Source organism: Bufo bufo, chromosome 1 (assembly GCF_905171765.1).
Source record: "Bufo bufo chromosome 1, aBufBuf1.1, whole genome shotgun sequence".
In the NCBI taxonomy this organism is placed as follows: Eukaryota; Metazoa; Chordata; class Amphibia; order Anura; family Bufonidae; genus Bufo; species Bufo bufo.
In genome coordinates this window covers 805,646,830-805,670,350 of record NC_053389.1, presented here as the reverse complement: position 1 = coordinate 805,670,350, position 23,521 = coordinate 805,646,830, and the positions used below count along the sequence as shown (strand labels likewise).

At 45.6% G+C, this 23,521-nt stretch overlaps 1 protein-coding gene across 2 annotated transcripts in view; it reads left to right on the top strand.

The window, feature by feature from the left end:
* The window catches only part of GAL3ST4 (galactose-3-O-sulfotransferase 4), a 57,339-nt gene that overhangs the window by 10,352 nt on the left and 23,466 nt on the right, over positions 1 to 23,521 (top strand). Inside the window, exon 2 of one of the 2 annotated variants that reach the window (XM_040415162.1) lies at positions 1,474 to 1,785. The gene's annotated coding sequence lies outside the window, so the exon portion shown is untranslated. Of the gene's footprint in view, positions 1 to 1,205; positions 1,786 to 23,521 lie in introns of those variants that run through there. The other variant, XM_040415161.1, reaches the window with a different exon arrangement.

Below are 23,521 nucleotides of genomic sequence, written 5' to 3'. Positions count from 1 at the left end.
TCTATTAGCTCTACATGCTTAAAGGGATTGTCTAGTTTAGGAAACCCTAATAGGTGTTAATAGAAGGGGGCCTCTGTTCAGAGTCTTCATCTTTTGGCCAGAGTGAACAGCGGTTATAAAGAGTGTCTCTCCCTCTCTCTGGAGGACTCATCCTGTTCTGTATAACAGAAAACTTATTGTAATACTTCATATGCCCTGTGGTGGTGCTGCAGAGAAACTGAACACTTACTTATGAACAACTGATCCTTCTAATAGGAATCATCCAAAGCAGGGAACCCGTGAGATCAACCCAAGATAAAAGAGTCTCTATGAAGTGGACAGTTGATAGATCTCCTATGGTGGGCAACCTCGAAGAACGTGAAGTATTACTATCAAAAGGCAAGCAGGAAGGGGTTAAAATAAAGAGAGTATGCACGTTTCTCACAAGTAGAGAGTGAAAACCATGGCACATCTCCAACCAGCTTGAAGCTCCTGGGCCTCGGTACAAGAGTTTACTGTGGAACCACCATATAAATGCCCCAAGGTCATGATGTGGAACTAGGAATTAGTAAGTAGTCAGATTATTATCACACTCCTACCCCGACTATAGGCTCGACTGAGTTCTATTAGGCCCACCAGAGAATGTGACTCCTACTCAAGTATGGTTGCAACTACTTCCACTGCGATGTCACAGCCCAGGTTGGAGTAAGATTGGTGCTTTCTATGTCCCTCTGGAGCCATTTATCTCTTGGTGGAGGGTGGGGGAGTCGTGCAGGTGGAAATCCCATTCTTCCATAGACATTATCTTGTCGAAACTGGTGGCATCTCCTGGGAATCTACTGTCTATGGCCAGTTTTAAGACGTGAGGTGATGTTCAGGCTTCAGAGCCTTTGATGTATCAAACTGGCCAACATCGGAAGACATCCACCTTCTTCCTCACCTAGAAGAAGAGAAACATGATGGTAGGAAATTTTCCTTTGAGGACTACAGATTCCTCCAGGAGAACCCCGTCAGAGACTACTGAAGTGTCTAGGACATTCCCTCACCTTCTCCCTTTACTTTTGGATATCAGCTTTCTTCGCCTCAGGTTGAATAAGAAGTCAGGAAGTTTCCTGTGTCCAGGGAATGAGATTCCCCCACACAGACAGCACACTCTCCTCTTCCTCTCGTCCCTGGACCTCCCTCCCCTTCTTCTTCCTCCTCCTCCTGGTGAATAACAGCAGGATCACTAAATAGCACTTTTGTTAGGAAAGAATTCAGAGGACAGATGGAGAAGTAAGAAGAGATGAAGAAAGGAGCAGGGGAGAGAAAGGAGGGGGAGACAAAATGAGAAGAGGGGGGGGGGCTGCAAGGAAAGAGCGAGCAAGACAGGGAGAGAGTTAAGAAAAACTAGAGAGGATAAGAGGAGAACAGATGGAGGAGAGGCAAGTATAGAAGGATAAAGAAGGGACGAAGAAGGAGAGAGAGGCTGAAAATCAAAGGCACAGGGTGGAGAGAGAGAAAACAGGGATCGAGAGGGAAAGAGAGAGAAGTCAACCATGAAGAGCAGAGACTAGGAGGGAACAGGCTCAGATATACGGCAAGTGGAGCAGACAGAAAGTTCTCAGACAGGGGTCTATGAATGGAAGGAGGGAGGACGGGGGCCCGTCCCATTACCAAGGGTGAACGAGAGGGACAAAGAGCAGAGATAAATGAGGAACAAAAGAAAGAGACACACTGTTAGAGAGGAAGCAGAGGGAGGGGGACGCCAGCCTTCAACTCCATAAACTGAGGACAAGAGACACCTCCACGACTACACCCAGACAGGTAAGTGCAGCCCCTGAGACGTATAGAAGATATGGAAAATAAGATGAATAATAGATGTGAGATAGATACAATACATTGATAAGAGATAGATAGATAATAGATACAGTTGTGTTCAAAATAATAGCAGTGTGTTTAAAAAAGTGAATAAAGCTCAAAATAGCTTTTATTTCCATACACAGAAATGCATTGGGAACACTACACCTTCTATTCCAGAAAAATATATAACATTTGTGTTGTTCCTCTAAAAAAATTGAAGAAAAGTGAATATTAGGCTACTTTCACAGTAGCGGCACGGACGGGTGAAGAGCCTGTCGGATCCGTCCTGCCGCTAGTGACTGTGTGCCCATGGACTGCCGCTCCGTCCCCATTGACCATAATGGGGGCGGGGCGGAGTTCCGGCGGAGGCACGGCGAGAGGCTGCCGGAATAAATGTCGGACATGTCGTAGTTTTATTCCGGCAGCCTCTCGCCGTGCGCTGCCGTGCCTCACCGGAACTCCACCCCCGCCCCCATTATAGTCAATGGGGACGGAGCGGCAGTCCGGAGGCACACGGTCACTAGCGGCAGGACGGATCCGACAGGCTGTTCACCCGAGGTCGGTGCCGCTAGTGTGAAAGTAGCCTTAGACTGTTCAAAAAAATAGCAGTGTTTGTATTCTTCCTTACAAACTCAAACATTCACTATATAAACGGAAAAATGTTTGAGGATTTTGCTTTCCTTTCAATCCCGTCACTAATATTTAGTTGTATAACCGCTGTTTCTGAGAACTGCTGGACATCTGTGCTGCTCGGAGTCACCACCTTCTGCCCCTGTGAACAGGTATTCCAGCCCAGGAGGATTGGACGACAGTCCACATTTCTTCTCTATTTCTTGGTTTTGCCTCAGAAATGGCATTTTTGATGTCGCCCCACAAGTTTTCTATTGGATTCAGATCCGGGGATTGGGCCGGCCGCTCCATAACGTCAATCTTGTTGGTCTGGAACCAAGATGTTGCCCGTTTACTGGTGTGTTTGGGGTCGTGGTCTTGTTGGAACAACCATTTCAAGGGCATTTCTCTTCAGCATAAGGCAGCATGACCTCTTCCAGTATTCTGATGTATTCAGACTGATCCCTGATCCCTGGTATGAGATAAATAGGCCCAACACCCTAGTATGAGAACCTCCCCATATCATGATGCTTGTCCACCATGCTTTACTGTCTTCACAGAGTACTGTGGCTTGGATTCAGTGTTTGGGGGTCATCTGACAAACTGTCTCCGGCCACTAGACCCAAAAAGAACAATCTTACTTTCATCAGTCCACAACATGTCTCTTTAGGCCGTCACTGTGCTCTTTGGCAGATTGTCACCTCTTCAGCACATGTCTTTTTTCCACAGTGGGACTTTGCGGGGGCTTCTTGCAGATAGCTCGGCTTCACATCAGTGTCTTCTCATTGTAACAGGACTCACAGGGAACTTTACACCTTCTGTGATCTTCCTGGAGCTGATTGTTGGCTGAGTCCTTGCCATTTTGGCTATTCTTCTGTCCATCCGAATGGTAGTTTTTCGCTTCCTTCCACGTCTTTCAGGTTTTGGTTGCCATTTTAAAGCATTTGCGATCATTTTAGCTGAGCAGCCTATCATTTTCTGCACTTCTTTATATGTTTTCCCCTCTCCAATCAACTTTTTAATCAAGGTACGCTGTTCTTCTGAACAATGTCTGGAACGACCCATTTTCCTCAGAATTTCAGAGAGAAATGCACTGTAACCGGCAGGTACAACATTTACTGCCTTCCTTCCTTAAATAAGGCGAATAATTGCCACCTGTTTTTCAAGGAATGAATGACCTCACTCATTGAACTCCACACTGCTATTATTTTGAACATGCCCCTTTCAATAAGTGATTGAATTACAGAGAATCAGCAGCATGCATGTCGTGACTGTTGGGTCTGTTGGATTTCTATTATTCTACTACACCTGCTAGTAAATTATTTGCCATGTAGAAATATCATTTCTACCAAAAAAAGTGATTGATCTGGTTAGTGATGTCTGACTGCTATTATTTTGAACACAATTGTATGAGATAGATACAGTACATTGATAAGAGACAGCTAGATGATAGATAGATAGATAGATAGATATATAGATAGATAGATAGATAGATAGATATGAGATAGATAGATAGGAGATAGATAGATAATAGATAGATAATAGATAATAGATAGATAATAGATAATAGATAGATAGATAATAGATAGATAGATAATAGATAGATAGATAATAGATAGATAGATAGATATGAGATAGATATATAGATAATAGATAGATAGATAGATGATAGATAATAGATAGATAGAAGATAGATAGATAGATAGATAGATAGATAGATAGATAGATAGATAGATATGAGATAGATAGATAGATGATAGATAATAGATAGATAGAAGATAGATAGATAGATAGATAGATAGATAGATAGATAGATAGATAGATAGATAGATATGAGATAGATAGATAGATGATAGATAATAGATAGATAGAAGATAGATAGATAGATAGATAGATAGATAGATAGATAGATAGATATGAGATAGATAGATAGGAGATAGATAATAGATAGATAATAGATAATAGATAGATAATAGATAATAGATAGATAGATAATAGATAGATAGATAATAGATAGATAGATAATAGATAGATAGATAGATAGATATGAGATAGATAGATAGATAGATAGATAGATAGATAGATAGATAATAGATAGATAGATATGAGATAGATAGATAGATAGATAGATAGATAGATAGATAGATAGATATGAGATAGATAATAGATAGATATGAGATAGATAGATAGATAGATAGATAGATAGATAGATAGATAGATAATAGATAGATAGATAGATATGAGATAGATAGATAATAGATAATAGATAATAGATAATAGATAGATAATAGATAGATAGATAGATATGAGATAGATAGAGAATAGATAGATAGATGAAAATACAAAAAAAGAAAAGCAGCACTATCCAAATGATTGGGTGCAATCCCCCTAAGGACCAATGACCAGGATCAAAAAAAGAGGCAGCACTCCAAAAGTCAAGTGAAAAAGTGGATGTATATTCTCCCATGCATGGGTGAATAAAAACATCACTTGAGTTTTGGAGTGCTGCCTCTTTTTGGATTTTTCAGATAGATCTGAGACAGACAGACAGCAGTGTAGGGGTTTATTTCCCGCCTTGTGTATGTACATTGTACCCTCTCAGCTCTTTCTATGTGTAGATGACACAGCTCATGTTTCTCCACCAGATGTGTCCTTTCTGCTTCTACATCTGGAAACAATCTGGACCATTTAGTGTAATTACCATGAGGCAGAGAAGACAGAGGCAGAGATCAGAGGCCACTTGCCTGCAGGGCTACTGCATTCTTTTAGACTGCTCCGTTTATGAGTGCGGGGCAGAGTCGTAGGTGACATGGCGAGTTTGCTCTATGGACCTTGTATTTGTCTCTTATGTGTCCACAGATCCATGGATTGGCATCATAATAGATATATCTGTCTCCAGCCGTTATTAAGGTTTATTGCTCTCATTAGGAGAAACTAAATCAGGGTCTTGAAGCTCTGAGACCTTGTAATGGCCAACGAAAATAGAAGCAATGATGTTCCAAAGCGAACTTTCCAAAAAACTCAGGTCTCTTCCTCAGGCATAGTACAACAGTCGGAAGAAACAGCAATACTTCTATACAAAAAGAGCAGAGACATGGTGGAATGAATGGACATAGTGTCAAAAAAGCTTGAGAACGAGTCCTTAAAGGGGTTATGCGAGTTATGGGAAAAAAAATAAAACCTAACAAAATTAATCAGGATATACATATACATTAGTCAAGCTTGATTTTTTGAAAAAAAAAAAACAATCTTTACACCTTTTCCAGGTTCTGTTATTGCTGTGTTTACATGCAGCAGTAACAACAATGACTCATCTCTCCCTCATGAATATTTGTGGGAGGGGTTGATCTGTGGATGGCACTGTTTAGGGGAGGGGGGGATCTGTGGATGGCACTGTTTAGGGGAGGGGGGGATCTGTGGATGGCACTGTTTAGGGGAGGGGGGGATCTGTGGATGGCACTGTTTAGGGGAGGGGGGGATCTGTGGATGGCACTGTTTAGGGGAGGGGGGGATTTGTGGATGGCACTGTTTAGGGGAGGGGGGGATCTGTGGATGGCACTGTTTAGGGGAGGGGGGGATTTGTGGATGGCACTGTTTAGGGGAGGGGGGGATCTGTGGATGGCACTGTTTAGGGGAGGGGGGATCTGTGGATGGCACTGTTTAGGGGAGGGGGGGATTTGTGGATGGCACTGTTTAGGGGAGGGGGGGGATCTGTGGATGGCACTGTTTAGGGGAGGGGGGATCTGTGGATGGCACTGTTTAGGGGAGGGGGGGATCTGTGGATGGCACTGTTTAGGGGAAGGGGATCTGTGGATGGCACTGTTTAGGGGAGGGGGGGATTTGTGGATGGCACTGTTTAGGGGAGGGGGGATCTGTGGATGGCACTGTTTAGGGGAGGGGGGATCTGTGGATGGCACTGTTTAGGGGAGGGGGGGATCTGTGGATGGCACTGTTTAGGGGAGGGGGGGATTTGTGGATGGCACTGTTTAGGGGAGGGGGGATCTGTGGATGGCACTGTTTAGGGGAGGGGGGGATCTGTGGATGGCACTGTTTAGGGGAGGGGGGGATCTGTGTGGATGGCACTGTTTAGGGGAGGGGGGATCTGTGTGGATGGCACTGTTTAGGGGAGGGGGGGATCTGTGGATGGCATTTGTTTAGGGGAGGGGGGGATTTGTGGATGGCACTGTTTAGGGGAGGGGGGGATCTGTGGATGGCACTGTTTAGGGGAGGGGGGGATCTGTGGATGGCACTGTTTAGGGAGGGGGGGATCTGTGGATGGCACTGTTTAGGGGGGAGATCTGTGTGGATGGCACTGTTTAGGGGAGGGGGATCTGTGGTCTGTGGATGGCACTGTAGGGGGATCTGTGGATGGCACTGTAGGGGGATCTGTGGATGGCACTGCCTGCCATCCACAACACCACAGATCCCCCTACAGTGCCATCCACAGATCCCCCTCCCCGACGCTCACAGCAGCAGTATATTAATAAACTAATTAGTCACTTCATTTCTCAATGCAGAGCTATTTTCTTATTATTTTGAAATCTCTGAGTCTCTGACTCTTACTTTGGCTTAGCTCCGGTAACAACAGCAGGCAGTGCAGGCGGCGTTCACTCACTGACGTCACGCGCCTGCTCCGCCTAGTGGGAGGAGCAGGCGCGTGACGTCAGTGACAGTGAGTGAGCGCCGCCCCCCGAACTGCCTGCTCTGCTATTACCGGAGTACAGAGCTAAGACAAAGTAAGAGATATCCTGTAATAATCCAAGTAAAGAGCTCACTACAGCGCCCTGTATATTCTAACCCCCAGGCAAGCGTCCCTGTCACCATGGGAACGCTTGGGGGTTAGAATATACCATCGGATTTGAGTTTTTTACGATCTCACTGAGCTCGAAAAACCCAGATCCGATGGTATATTCTAACCAGGCAAGCGTCCCCGTCACCATGGGAACGCCTGGGGGTTAGAATATTTTATACCATTGGATCAGCTATTAGCCGCAGGGAGGAACTTGGAGGTAGCCGCGGCACAAGTGAGGATCGCGCATGCGCGATCAACTCACAGCCGCACGGACTGTAATCCAGAGAGGTGGGGGCGTGGCCAAGGCTGATGACGTTCCGTTTACATGGCTTAGTCACTCCGACAAGCAGAGAGCTCCATGTAAACGGAACGTCACAGCTGATGACGTGGGCGGTCACATGACTGTTTAGTGTAGCAGAGAAACGGCACAAGATAGGTACTGCAAGTGATTTAGGAAAACTAATGTATAGGAGAAATAAAGCCATAGAGAGAAATTAAGTTAACTCGGATAACCCCTTTAACCATCTTACAGATAAGTGGAGTGAAAGTTGTATGGACTCTAAATTGGGGTGATCTCTGAGATTTGATAGGACTACTTTCATGTGTTCTTCACTGTGTCCTGGTGTACATAAATGCTCACTGTAGCTTGTTATATTCCTCACCAATGGTTTGAGGAGACCCTCTACCCATCCCGAGACCTTTTCATTGAGGGTTCCCACACCTGAGATGATCGTCCTCCCTGGATTACCCAGTTAATGTATTTGGAGAGCATTATTGGGATTCTCAGGAACCAAGTCTAAAAGCTTTGTGGATCCTGTAGGAAGATCTCTGATGACCTTTTTCAACTCTCTCAAATATTTTTGAGTTGGGTCTTCCTCCCTTTTAATGTAGTATCCTGTGTCGGTAAGTTGTAGGTGTACTTCTTTTACACAGTCGAAAGTGTTCAAAAGGACTATAGCACCACCTTTATCTTCAGGTTTTATGGTGATCTGTTGTTTTTTTTTAAGGTATGGATTGTCCTTCTTTCCTCCATGCTGATGTTGAATGTTTCTTTTTTATGTCTGCCCAGTATTGTAGACTGTATCACATTTCTAAAAGAGTCAATCTACTGGTCTAAACTGGTATTATGGCCAGGTGGAGGTGTCCAGTCAGGTTGCTCCTCCTTGTCCTGGAAGAACTGTTTTAGTCTTAGGCTGGGTTCACACGGGCGTTGCGGGAAAAGGTGCGGGTGCGTTGCGGGAAAACACGCGATTTTTCCGCGTGAGCAGGGCCGGCCTTAGGTGTTCAGGCGCCCTGTGCGAGCTAACCTTGTGGCGCCCCCCTCCCCCCCAAAAAAACCCACTGCTTGTTGCTGGCATCATGGCATAGGCTGGCTGACTATCCAACCAAGTAGTTACCAGCCCACACACCCCTAAGGCTGGTGTAATGTTATATTTCCCTACTTCGTGAGATTTCCCTACCCTCGTCACTTCCGGTCGCACCGGACATGATGTGAGGAGGTGTGCAGCGCCACGCAGGCGCACAACGACAGGTTAGGGAAATTTCACAGCAGAGTGCGCATGCGCCAAGAGCCTCGCCGGCGGTTAGGGTAGGGAAAAACTATGGGCCAATGCGCAGGCGCAGTGATCGGATGGATGTTCTCAGCTGAACACCGGCCGACACTGCGCATGCACCGGGAGCCTCACCAGCGGTTAGGGAAGGGAAAAATTACGTACGGGCCAGTGCTTTTTCCCTACCCTAACCGCTGGTGAGGCTCCCAGCGCATGCGCAGTGTCGGCCGGTGTCCAGCTGAGAAAATTAGTTTCCAATGTAGTATTAATAACTAAACAATTAAATAATAAACATATTGCATTGTCTACTTACCACCAGGACAATAAGATGATCTGGACTCTGGCTGCAGTCTGGCTCTGGGGACTCCCTTGTCACTCTCTTCTCACCCCCCCCCCCTCCCTCCCTTGTCACTCTCCCCCCCCCCCCCCTTCCCTTGTCACTCTCATTATTCCCCCCCCCCTCTCCCTTGTCACTCTCATTATTCCACCCCCCCTTGTCACTCTCATTATTCCCCCCCTCTCCCTTGTCACTCTCATTATTCCACCCCCCTCCCTTGTCACTCTCATTATTCCCCCCCTCTCCCTTGTCACTCTCATTACCCCCCCCCTTGTCACTCTCATTATTCCACCCCCCCTCCCTTGTCACTCTCATTATTCCCCCCCTCTCCCTTGTCACTCTCATTATTCCCCCCCCCTCTCCCTTGTCACTCTCATTATTCCACCCCCCCTCCCTTGTCACTCTCATTATTCCCCCCCTCTCCCTTGTCACTCTCATTATTCCACCCCCCCTCCCTTGTCACTCTCATTATTCCCCCCCTCTCCCTTGTCACTCTCATTATCCCCCTCCTCTCCCTTGTCACTCTCATTATTCCACACCCCCCCCTCCCTTGTCACTCTCATTATTCCCCACCCTCTTCCTTGTCACTCTCATTATTCCACACCCCCCCTCCCTTGTCACTCTCATTATTCCCCACCCTCTTCCTTGTCACTCTCATTATTCCCCCCCTCCCTTGTCACTCTCATTATCCCCCCCCTCTCCCTTGTCACTCTCATTATTCCACCCCCCCTCCCTTGTCACTCTCATTATTCCCCCCCTCCCTCCCCCTTGTCACTCTCATTATTCCCCCCCCTCCCCCCTTGTCACTCTCATTATTTCCCCCCCCCTCCCCCCTTGTCACTCTCATTATTTCCCCCCTCCCTCCCCCCTTGTCACTCTCATTATTTCCCCTCCCTCCCCCCTTGTCACTCTCATTATTTCCCCTCCCTCCCCCCTTGTCACTCTCATTATTTCCCCTCCCTCCCCCCTTGTCACTCTCATTATTCCCCCCCCTCCCTTGTCACTCTCATTATCCCCCCCCTCTCCCTTGTCACTCTCATTATTCCACCCCCCCTCCCTTGTCACTCTCATTATTCCCCCCCTCCCTCCCCCTTGTCACTCTCATTATTCCCCCCCCTCCCCCCTTGTCACTCTCATTATTTCCCCCCCCCCTCCCCCCTTGTCACTCTCATTATTTCCCCCCTCCCTCCCCCCTTGTCACTCTCATTATTTCCCCTCCCTCCCCCCTTGTCACTCTCATTATTTCCCCCTCCTCCCCCCTTGTCACTCTCATTATTTCCCCCCTCCCTCCCCCCTTGTCACTCTCATTATTTCCCCCCTCCCTCCCCCCTTGTCACTCTCATTATTTCCCCTCCCTCCCCCCTTGTCACTCTCATTATTTCCCCTCCCTCCCCCCTTGTCACTCTCATTATTTCCCCCTCCTCCCCCCTTGTCACTCTCATTATTTCCCCCCTCCCTCCCCCCTTGTCACTCTCATTATTTCCCCCCTCCCTCCCCCCTTGTCACTCTCATTATTTCCCCTCCCTCCCCCCTTGTCACTCTCATTATTTCCCCTCCCTCCCCCCTTGTCACTCTCATTATTTCCCCTCCCTCCCCCCTTTTCACTCTCATTATTTCCCCTCCCTCCCCCCTTGTCACTCTCATTATTTCCCCTCTCTCCCCCCTTGTCACTCTCATTATTTCCCCTCCCTCCCCCCTTGTCACTCTCATTATTTCCTCCCCCCCTTCCCCCTTGTCACTCTCTTTCTACTCCCACATCCACCTCTAGTGTAGCGTGGCCGAGCTCTCTTCGGTCCGCGGTACAGGAGCATTTGTTTCCTGTACCCGGCCGGACTGACAGGAAGTGCACACTAAGTGAGCACTTCCTGTCAGTCCGGCCGGGTACAGGAAACAAAAGCTCCTGTACCGTGGATCGAACAGAGCTCGGCCACGCTACATTAACAGCACACAGCAGGCGCAGGCAGGATTCTTTAGAGCGGCAAGCGCTCAGCCTCAGCCGCTCAGGCGGCGCAGCATGAGGGGCGCCGCCGGCCGCCCAAACTTATATATGCAACTTTTTTTTTTAAACTGCAACGGGCGCCGGGCGCCCCCTGCTAAGTACAGGGGAGGGGGAGATGGAGGGGGCGGGGGGCCCGCCCCGAGGGAGAACACAAGTGCCGCCTCGCCTGCCGCATATTACATTGTGAGCTGTCGGCCGCCCGGCGCCCCTGTTGCTATGGCGCCCTGTGCGGCCGCACAGCCCGCACACCCCAAAGGCCGGCCCTGCGCGCGAGTGCAAAACATTGTAATGCGTTTTGCACGCGCGTGAGAAAAATCGCACATGTTTGGTACCCAAACCCGAACTTCTTCTTCACAGAAGTTCGGGCTTGGGATCGATGTTCTGTAGATTGTATTATTTCCCCTTATAACATGGTTATAAGGGAAAATAATAGCATTCTGAATACTGAGTACAATAGGGCTGGAGGGGTTAAAAAAAAATACTCACCTTAATCCACTTGATCGCGGCCCGGCATCTCCTTCTGTCTCCTTTGCTGAACAGGACCTGTGGTGAGCATTCATTACAGGTAAAGGACCTTTGGTGACGTCACTCCGGTCATCACATGATCCATCACCATGGTGAAAGATCATGTGATGGATCATGTGATGACCGGAGTGACGTCACCACAGGTCCTGTTCAGCAAAGGAGACAGAAGGAGATGCCGGCTGCACGAGCAAGTGGATTAAGGTGAGTTAAAAATGTTTTTATTTTTTTTAACCCCTCCAGCGCTGTTTTACTATGCATTCTGTATTCAGAATGCTATTATTTTCCCTTATAACCATGTTATAAGGGGAAATAATAATGATCGGGTCTCCATCCCGATCGTCTCCTAGCAACCGTGCGTGAAAATCGCACCGCATCCGCACTTGCTTGCGGATGCTTGCGATTTTCACGCAACCCCATTCACTTCTGTGGGGCCTGCGTTGCGTGAAAAACGCAGAATATAGAGCATGCTGCGATTTTCACGCAACGCACAAGTGATGCGTGAAAATCACCGCTTATCTGAACAGCCCCATAGAAATGAATGGGTCGGTATTCAGTGCGGGTGCAATGCGTTCACCTCACGCATCGCATTCGCGCGGAATACTGGCCCGTGTGAACGCAGCCTTAATCTCCTGAAATATTTTACTACAGAGTTCTGTTTTGTCGAGTTTAGTAGAACAGAATGCGAGCTCTCGAGAGCGGTGTTCCTCAACTCCAGTCCTCGAGGCCCACCTGTTGGTCAAGTTTTCAGGATTTTCTTCGTATTGAGCATGTGATATGATTAGTGTCAATGCATCAGGACTTACCCCAGCTAGCTATTCTGTAGGATATTCTCCAATCATGGTGGGTCCTGAAGACTGGATAAACATGGCTCTAGAGAACACCTTGAGTGTGGTGAATCCCTGGTCAGCTAGAGGTTAATAAATCAGTGGATTTATAAGTAATGTCTCTGGTGGTCTGGAGGTTAATAAATACAATCCCTGGTGGTTAGTGGGTTAATACTACTGGGTGATTCTAATGTCCCCAAACATAGGGATGTCATTTCTCTACATACGGCTATGTCCCTCAGCCCATCCACGCTGCATATCTTTTCCTACTATACCAGGGCCTTCCAGTTGTCCCTAAATTGATTGAGATAAGATCTGAAGATCTGAGAGGCCCCTCCACAGGAGCAGGGCGTGCCCTTTATCCGCTATGCATGCAAACATTGGAATCGCCCTGTATTGTCCCTGGTATCTAGTGGATGCAAAATGGGTGCTGGTAACCTTCACAGCGTTGGAGGTGAGTTACCTCACGGTGGAGGTAGGTCCCATCTGCTCTTACAGTGACACCAAATCATTCATGTCACCCGGTGATAGTTGATGACATAGCATTTGAGTCTATACCTGGAGAAACAAGAGGACAGGGTCAGTTAGTCTCTTCGCAGGAATAAAACCCCTTGGGCAGACTATTCTAGCCCACCAGGTATGTTATCATCATCTGCTTGAAAGCCCTAGGCCACCAAGGATGTTATCATCATGTGCTTGAAAGCCCTAGGCCGCCAAGGATGTTATCATCATCTGCTTGAAAGCCCTAGGCCACCAAGGATGTTATCATCATCTGCTTGAAAGCCCTAGGCCACCAGGGATGTTATCATCATCTGCTTGAAAGCCCTAGGCCACCAAGGATGTTATCATCATCTGCTTGAAAGCCCTAGGCCACCAAGGATGTTATCATCATCTGCTTGAAAGCCCTAGGCCACCAGGGATGTTATCATCATCTGCTTGAAAGCCCTAGGCCACCAAGGATGTTATCATCATCTGCTTGAAAGCCCTAGGCCACCAAGGATGTTATCATCATCTGCTTGAAAGCCCTAGGCCACCAAGGATGTTATCATCATCTGCTTGAAAGCCCTAGGCCACCAAGGATGTTATCATCATCTGCTTGAAAGCCCTAGGCCACCAAGGATGTTATCATCATCTGCTTGAAAGCCCTAGGCCGCCAGGGATGTTATCATCATCTGCTTGAAAGCCCTAGGCCGCCAGGGATGTTATCATCATCTGCTTGAAAGCCCTAGGCCGCCAAGGATGTTATCATCATCTGCTTGAAAGCCCTAGGCCGCCAGGGATGTTATCATCATCTGCTTGAAAGCCCTAGGCCGCCAAGGATGTTATCATCATCTGCTTGAAAGCCCTAGGCCGCCAAGGATGTTATCATCATCTGCTTGAAAGCCCTAGGCCGCCAGGGATGTTATCATCATCTGCTTGAAAGCCCTAGGCCGCCAAGGATGTTATCATCATCTGCTTGAAAGCCCTAGGCCGCCAAGGATGTTATCATCATCTGCTTGAAAGCCCTAGGCCGCCAAGGATGTTATCATCATCTGCTTGAAAGCCCTAGGCCACCAAGGATGTTATCATCATCTGCTTGAAAGCGCTAGGCAACCAGGGATGTGATCGCTATTCCCTTCACTGCCCTAGACCACCAGGAATGGTAATATCAACTCCTTTCCTGTGATAGTACAGCAGGGATAGCATCACTTCACTTCTTCACTGCCCTAGTCCAACAGGAGGGATGTTACTGTTAACCACTTCACTTCCCTAGCCTACCAGGGATGTGATTATCAGTTTTATCACTCTGATAGTACAGAAGGGATGTTACTGTTAACCTCTTCACTGCCTGTGCACACCTGGGATGTTATCATTTACCCCTCTGCTATGACGCTTAACCTCTTCACTATGACAGCCCAGAAAGGACTTTTTACTGCCCAAGCCCACCAGGGATGTTATTTTTTAATATAGAAAGGATGGGCACTCTTATACCTGGACCACAAGGTTAGCAAAGTGACACTGGTTTATTGATAACAGTATAGAGGTCACCATACATATGTAAAATAGTATATCCTAAACAGATTAAAACCCTATTAAAAGTGCAGATAATAAAATATAAATATATAATAAAGTATCAATCCACTGGTATAGCTAATAGATGGGGGCTGGAGGCCTGATATTCCGGCCAAGAGGTTTAACCAGGCTGCATGCAGGCTACAATGCTGACTGTGCTCAATTAGTTAGAGCCGTGGCCAATACCGATTATATCTCCACAAATACAAACCGGATTCCAAAAAAGTTGGGACACTAAACAAATTGTGAATAAAAACTGAATGCAATGATGTGGAGATGGCAAATGTCAATATTTTATTTGTAATAGAACGTAGATGACAGATCAAACGTTTAATCCGAGTAAATGTATCATTTTAGAGGAAAAATACGTTGATTCAAAATTTCACGGTGTCAACAAATCCCCAAAAAGTTGGGACAAGTAGCAATAAGAGGCTGGAAAAAGTAAATTTGAGCATAACGAAGAGCTGGAAGACCAATTAACACTAATTAGGTCAATTGGCAACATGATTGGGTATAAAAAGAGCTTCTCAGAGTGGCAGTGTCTCTCAGAAGCCAAGATGGGTAGAGGATCACCAATTCCCACAATGTTGCGCAGAAAGATAGTGGAGCAATATCAGAAAGGTGTTACCCAGCGAAAAATTGCAAAGACTTTGCATCTATCATCATCAACTGTGCATAACATCATCCGAAGATTCAGAGAATCTGGAACAATCTCTGTGCGTAAGGGTCAAGGCCGTAAAACCATACTGGATGCCCGTGATCTCCGGGCCCTTAAACGACACTGCACCACAAACAGGAATGCTACTGTAAAGGAAATCACAGAATGGGCTCAGGAATACTTCCAGAAACCATTGTCAGTGAACACAATCCACCGTGCCATCCGCCGTTGCCAGCTGAAACTCTACAGTGCAAAGAAGAAGCCATTTCTAAGCAAGATCCACAAGCTCAGGCGTTTTCACTGGGCCAGGGATCATTTAAAATGGAGTGTGGCAAAATGGAAGACTGTTCTGTGGTCAGACGAGTCACGATTCGAAGTTCTTTTTGGAAATCTGGGACGCCATGTCATCCGGACCAAAGAGGACAAGGACAACCCAAGTTGTTATCAACGCTCAGTTCAGAAGCCTGCACCTCTGATGGTATGGGGTTGCATGAGTGCGTGTGGCATGGGCAGCTTGCATGTCTGGAAAGGCACCATCAATGCAGAAAAATATATTCAGGTTCTAGAACAACATATGCTCCCATCCAGACGTCATCTCTTTCAGGAAAGACCCTGCATTATTCAACAAGATAATGCCAGACCACATTCTGCATCAATCACAACATCATGGCTGCGTAGGAGAAGGATCCGGGTACTGAAATGGCCAGTCTGCAGTCCAGATCTTTCACCTATAGAGAACATTTGGCGCATCATAAAGAGGAAGGTGCAACAAAGAAGGCCCAAGACGATTGAACAGTTAGAGGCCTGTATTAGACAAGAATGGGAGAGCATTCCTATTTCTAAACTTGAGAAACTGGTCTCCTCGGTCCCCAGACGTCTGTTGAGTGTTGTAAGAAGAAGGGGAGATGCCACACAGTGGTGAAAATGGCCTTGTCCCAACTTTTTGGGGATTTGTTGACACCATGAAATTCTGATTCAACATATTTTTCCCTTAAAATGGTACATTTTCTCAGTTTAAACTTTTGTTCCGTGATTTATGTTCTATTCTGAATAAAATATTAGAAGTTGGCATCTCCACATCATTGCATTCAGTTTTTATTCACTATTTGTATAGTGTCCCAACTTTTTTGGAATCCGGTTTGTAAAAAGTAATACAAAAGTGCATGAGTGCAAATAATAAGGGATACCAAAACAATATATCAATAAAATGAATAGAAAACTAGTTAAGTTATTCCTAGAGCTCAGTCTTTCAGTAGTATTGTAGCAAAAGCTCCTGGAGATCGGCTTAATGTTCCAATATTGGATCCAGGAAATGTACTATATTGCCCAATATAGCAGTCCAGCAAATCTCTGGTTAAAACAGGCTTTGATGGCAGCGGCAATAATTCGCTATATATGCGATGAAGCAGTAAAGCAGCAGTATATGCACATATAGTAAAATTGGTTTATAACTCACGTACAGACTTTCTGCTGTCCTCACCGTGGCGTCCCACGTGGTATAGGTTCAGGGTTGGTTTTACCCCTGGGCAGCAAACGAAGAAGCTGCCTGACTGCTAGGTGAAAGTCCTGCGGAGTGTGGTCTTGTGATTAATCAGGTCCGGCTGTGAGTAGAAGTGCTTTAAAATGCTTGCTCTGTCCCACTGCAGGTTCACCTTGGATTCCTTAATTAGAATGGGTGCTCCACCTGTCTTTGGTGCAATCTCACCCGTAGGTGGCTGCCAAAAGGCCCTAATTCCTTTGTCCTAGAAAGCGCTTTCTTTAATCCAGCATAAAATGGCAAACTGTTGCAGTTAACGATTAGCCGGTTTATTGTCAGGTCCAATTCCTCCACGCCAGACGCGTTTCGAAGGTTATCCACCTTCTTCCTCAGTGGCTCTGTTGGATCTGACTCGTTGGCCGGCTATTTATTCATTTTGGCTTCCAAAGGGGGTTCTATAGTAAACCCGAGATGGATCGGGAAGATCTGGATTTCACAGATACAATTTTCCATATGTTGCGGTATTCCTGCGATTCAACTGCGGTTTTTTGTGCAAACATGCGTGGTTTTTTTTTGTTTTATGTAATCTTGAGTTCATCAGAGACATTGGTCATACTTCATTTTTGTTGTGACTTGTTGCATTATCATCTTATATGGATAAAATGGCATAATGTCTCCTTCAACATTATATACACTGCTCAAAAAAATAAAGGGAACACAAAAATAACACATCCTAGATCTGAATTAATTAAATATTCTTCTGAAATACTTTGTTCTTTACATAGTTGAATGTGCTGACAACAAAATCACACAAAAATAAAAAAATGGAAATCAAATTTTTCAACCCATGGAGGTCTGGATTTGGAGTCACACTCAAAATTAAAGTGGAAAAACACGCTACAGGCTGATCCAACTTTGATGTAATGTCCTTAAAACAAGTCAAAATGAGGCTCAGTAGTGTGTGTGGCCTCCACGTGCCTGTATGACCTCCCTACAACGCCTGTGCATGCTCCTGATGAGGTCGCGGACGGTCTCCTGAGGGATCTCCTCCCAGACCTGGACTAAAGCATCTGCCAAATCCTGGACAGTCTGTGGTGCAACGTGACGTTGGTGGATAGAGCGAGACATGATGCCCCAGATGTGTTCAATTGGATTCAGGTCTGGGGAACGGGCGGGCCAGTCCATAGCAGCAATGCCTTGGTCTTGCAGGAACTGCTGACACACTCCAGCCACATAAGGTCTAGCATTGTCTTGCATTAGGAGGAACCCAGGGCCAACCGCACCAGCATATGGTCTCACAAGGGGTCTGAGGATCTCATCTCGGTACCTAATGGCAGTCAGGCTACCTCTGGCGAGCACATGGAGGGCTGTGTGGCCCTCCAAAGAAATGCCACCCCACACCATTACTGACCCAATGCCAAACCGGTCATGCTGGAGGATGTTGCAGGCAGCAGAACGTTCTCCACGGCATCTCCAGACTCTGTCACGTCTGTCACATGTGCTCAGTGTGAACCTGCTTTCATCTGTGAAGAGCACAGGGCACCAGTGGCGAATTTGCCAATCTTGGTGTTCTCTGGCAAATGCAAAACGTCCTGCACGGTGTTGGGCTGTAAGCACAACCCCCACCTATGGACGTCGGGCCCTCATATCACCCTCATGGAGTCTGTTTCTGACCGTTTGAGCAGACACATGCACATTTGTGGTTTGCTGGAGGTCATTTTGCAGGGCTCTGGCAGTGCTCCTCCTGTTCCTCCTTGCACAAAGGCGAAGGTAGCGGTCCTGCTGCTGGGTTGTTGCCCTCCTACGGCCTCCTCCACGTCTCCTGATGTACTGGCCTGTCTCCTGGTAGCGCCTCCATGCTCTGGACACTACGCTGACAGACACAGCAAACCTTCTTGCCACAGCTCGCATTGATGTGCCATCCTGGATAAGCTGCACTACCTGAGCCACTTGTGTGGGTTGTAGACTCCGTCTCATGCTACCACTAGAGTAAAAGCACCGCCAGCATTCAAAAGTGACCAAAACATCAGCCAGGAAGCATAGGAACTGAGAAGTTGTCTGTGGTCACCACCTGCAGAACCACTCCTTTATTGGGGGTGTCTTGCTAATTGCCTATAATTTCCACCTGTTGTCTATCCCATTTGCACAACAGCATGTGAAATTGATTGTCACTCAGTGTTGCTTCCTAAGTGGACAGTTTGATTTCACAGAAGTGTCATTGACTTGGAGTTACATTGTGTTGTTTAAGTGTTCCCTTTATTTTTTTGAGCAGTGTATTTCCAAGAGCACATAACTGCATGTAAGATAAAGTATATAGGGTCTGCTACAGTCTATAGCAGGGGTAGGCAACCTCCGGCACTCCAGTTGTTGTGAAACTACAACTCCCAGCATGCATACTTGCTCTGCTCTTCTAAGAACTATCATAGAAAGGAATGGAGCATGCTGGGAATTGTAGTTTCACAACAGCTGGAGTGCCGAAGGTTGCTGATCCCTGGTCTATAGAATGGATATAAAAAGTCTATAGAGAAGTCCTATGGCAACTTATTCCTACTATCATAAGTATTATATCATTATTATATCAGCTAGTCTATATATACCCTTCAGTTAGGTGGTGATATTAAATATAAAAATTTGTATGTTAAACATTAGTTTATTAAAAAATATTTATTAGTGTATTTAAAAATATATTAAATAGATTATATATAATGGGCATCTGTTATAGGTCTAAAAGTATATAAAATATAAAATAAAAAATAAAATATTCAGTAATTTTAACGTGACGTCAACTGCAGGATATATGCCTACATATATATATATACATAGTACAATTGGAGAGTGGCGCAGAGATAGTTTCGGACAGGGGAGAACTGGAAATCAAATATCCTGGCTCCCTTAGTAGACAGTATCCTAGCACCGGTGGGGGTCATTGCCTTGGACGGTTCGGGTAAGTAGAGGGTATAGGTTGATGGATGGAATAGATGGAATAGGGGTGGAGACCCCCAGCTCAGGAGGGGTCATAGCGCTGCTAAACAGCCCGACTAGTACCCCTCGTGGGCCGAAGGCGTCCAACTAGTGTTAAGCGAACTTCTGTTTTAAGTTCGGCGTCTAAAGTTCGACTTCCGGTTAGCGGAGGATCCCGATATGGATTCCGAATTCCGTTGTGGTCCGTGGTAGCGGAATCAATAATGGCCGATTATTGATTCCGCTACCACAGACCACAACGGAATTCGGAATCCATATCGGGATTCTCCGCTAACCGGAAGCCGAACTTTAGACGCCGAACTTAAAACAGAAGTTCGCTCAACACTACGTCCAACCCATCACAGGAAGCCAAATATTTCCAATTCGGCATTTAGCCCGGCTGGAGCCAAACTGCCGAATTCGAAAATCCTTCTAGACTCAGCCCTAGACATTCGGGCAATGTGGTTACCCTCCCCTCCAATGGCGCTCTATCTGTTCGAAAGCTGCGAATGTTAGAGTCTTCGGATCTTGATTATGTGTCGTTTTAAAATGTTTGGATAGTACATGTTTTTCATAGCCCTTTTTAATATTATTTCTATGTTTTTAGAGGTCTTTTAGTCCTGCCCATGTATTGTTTAGCACATGAGCATTCGATAATATAGATGACGTTTGAGCGGTTACATGTAAGAAGATTCTTTATCTCATCTGAGAACGTGTTTTGTGTTGAGCTCACTCGTGTAGTCTTTTTTGCAAAAGACGTATTCCTACAGTTAACGCAACACCCGCATCTACAGGGAGTGCAGAGTTATTAGGCAAGTTGTATTTTTGAGGATTAATTTTATTATTGAACAACAACCATGTTCTCAATGAACCCAAAAAACTCATTAATATCAAAGCTGAATATTTTTGGAAGTAGTTTTTAGTTTGTTTTTAGTTTTAGCTATTTTAGGGGGATATCTGTGTGTGCAGGTGACTATTACTGTGCATAATTATTAGGCAACTTAACAAAAAACAAATATATACCCATTTCAATTATTTATTTTTACCAGTGAAACCAATATAACATCTCAACATTCACAAATATACATTTCTGACATTCAAAAACAAAACAAAAACAAATCAGTGACCAATATAGCCACCTTTCTTTGCAAGGACACTCAAAAGCCTGCCATCCATGGATTCTGTCAGTGTTTTGATCTGTTCACCATCAACATTGCGTGCAGCAGCAACCACAACCTCCCAGACACTGTTCAGAGAGGTGTACTGTTTTCCCTCCTTGTAAATCTCACATTTGATGATGGACCACAGGTTCTCAATGGGGTTCAGATCAGGTGAACAAGGAGGCCATGTCATTAGATTTTCTTCTTTTATACCCTTTCTTGCCAGCCACGCTGTGGAGTACTTGGACGCGTGTGATGGAGCATTGTCCTGCATGAAAATCATGTTTTTCTTGAAGGATGCAGACTTCTTCCTGTACCACTGCTTGAAGAAGGTGTCTTCCAGAAACTGGCAGTAGGACTGGGAGTTGAGCTTGACTCCATCCTCAACCCGAAAAGGCCCCACAAGCTCATCTTTGATGATACCAGCCCAAACCAGTACTCCACCTCCACCTTGCTGGCGTCTGAGTCGGACTGGAGCTCTCTGCCCTTTACCAATCCAGCCACGGGCCCATCCATCTGGCCCATCAAGACTCACTCTCATTTCATCAGTCCATAAAACCTTAGAAAAATCAGTCTTGAGATATTTCTTGGCCCAGTCTTGACGTTTCAGCTTGTGTGTCTTGTTCAGTGGTGGTCGTCTTTCAGCCTTTCTTACCTTGGCCATGTCTCTGAGTATTGCACACCTTGTGCTTTTGGGCACTCCAGTGATGTTGCAGCTCTGAAATATGGCCAAACTGGTGGCAAGTGACATCTTGGCAGCTGCACGCTTGACTTTTCTCAGTTCATGGGCAGTTATTTTGCGCCTTGGTTTTTCCACACGCTTCTTGCGACCCTGTTGACTATTTTGAATGAAACGCTTGATTGTTCGATGATCACGCTTCAGAAGCTTTGCAATTTTAAGAGTGCTGCATCCCTCTGCAAGATATCTCACTATTTTTGACTTTTCTGAGCCTGTCAAGTCCTTCTTTTGACCCATTTTGCCAAAGGAAAGGAAGTTGCCTAATAATTATGCACACCTAATATAGGGTGTTGATGTCATTAGACCACACCCCTTCTCATTACAGAGATGCACATCACCTAATATGCTTAATTGGTAGTAGGCTTTCGAGCCTATACAGCTTGGAGTAAGACAACATGCATAAAGAGGATGATGTGGTCAAAATACTCATTTGCCTAATAATTCTGCACGCAGTGTATAGAACCCGCTCCTATTTAACCATTTATTAATGGAACCCGTTTCTCTTGTCTGCTTTTTAATAGATGGTGCTATTTTCAGACCCAGGTTGGGGGCCTTCGTATAGACTATCTCTGATATTGGTGGGATCAAAGGGCCTATCATTTTATCCTTTTGGATTAGGTGCCAATGGTTTTTAATGCTTTGCTCAATTTTCTTATGCTGTGCATTATAAGGCGGTATTATGCGGAATTTGTTATCATCGATGAGCTTGTCAGCCCTCTTCTCTTTGAAACCAACCAAGAGAGGGCTGACAAGCTCATCGATGATAACAAATTCCGCATAATACCGCCTTATAATGCACAGCATAAGAAAATTGAGCAAAGCATTAAAAACCATTGGCACCTAATCCAAAAGGATAAAATGATAGGCCCTTTGATCCCACCAATATCAGAGATAGTCTATACTATAATAAAAAAGAAAAGTAAAAAGAAGACCCCCCCCCCCCCAAAAAAAAAAAAAAAAAAAAAAAAAGAAACACCACCCACAGCCTGGTCAGGAAGGCCAAAAACAATGTGACCAAAATTTGCCACAAGTTGCCAAATTATTATGTACGATACATACCGCAAGACATGATTGGGGGTATACAGAGCAGCGCAGGTCGACGCGCATTTCGCCTCTGCTTCATCTGCTACCTCTTATGACAGTCCAGAAGGGATGTTAGTCTAAACCTTTTCACTGCTCTAGCCCACCAGGGATGTTATCGGTAACCCCTTCACCATGATAGCCCACCAGGGATGTTATCCTTAACCCCTTCACCATGATAGCCCACCAGGGATGTTATCCTTAACCTCTTCACTATGACAGTCCAGCAGGGATGTTAGTCTTGATATTTTCATAGCCCACCAGGGATGTTATTGTTAACCCCTTCACTATGATACCCCGCCAATGATGTTATTGTTAACCTCCAGACTATAATAGCCCAGCAGGGCCCTAGTCCACCAGGGATGTTATTTATCACTGCAGGCAAAATTCACCTATTCTCAATATTTTTAAGGGTGATAAGAGAACAAAATGTATTTTTACAGTCATTATTTAACCATGGGAAGAGGTAAGTTGGAGGTATGTTGGTGGATAAGCCCCACACCCTTTTTGAACAGAGTAGGTAGTGAAATCCACTCAAGGGTGGCTGTGGCCTGTAACAACCTGACTTTTGGTTAGCCCTATCGAGCCCATGTTTTGTCTTTGCATTTTCGTTTTTTCTGTCCCCACATTCTAATATCCATAACTTATATTCTTCCGTTCATATAGCCATATGAGGGCTTATTTTTTTGCGGGATAAGTTGTAATTTTTAATGTCACCGTATCATTTACCATGTCTTGTACTGGAAAACTAAAAAAAAAAAAATATTTGTAGGATTAAACTGAAAAAAACTCGCAATTCTGACAAGGGTTTTTTGGGTTTTGATATTATGGTGTTGACTGTGTGCTAGGAATGACGTGATGTCCTTATTCTGCCGCTCAATACGATTACAGGCCTGGTGATACCAGCTCTTTTTATTACTAATAAAAAAGTAAAAAA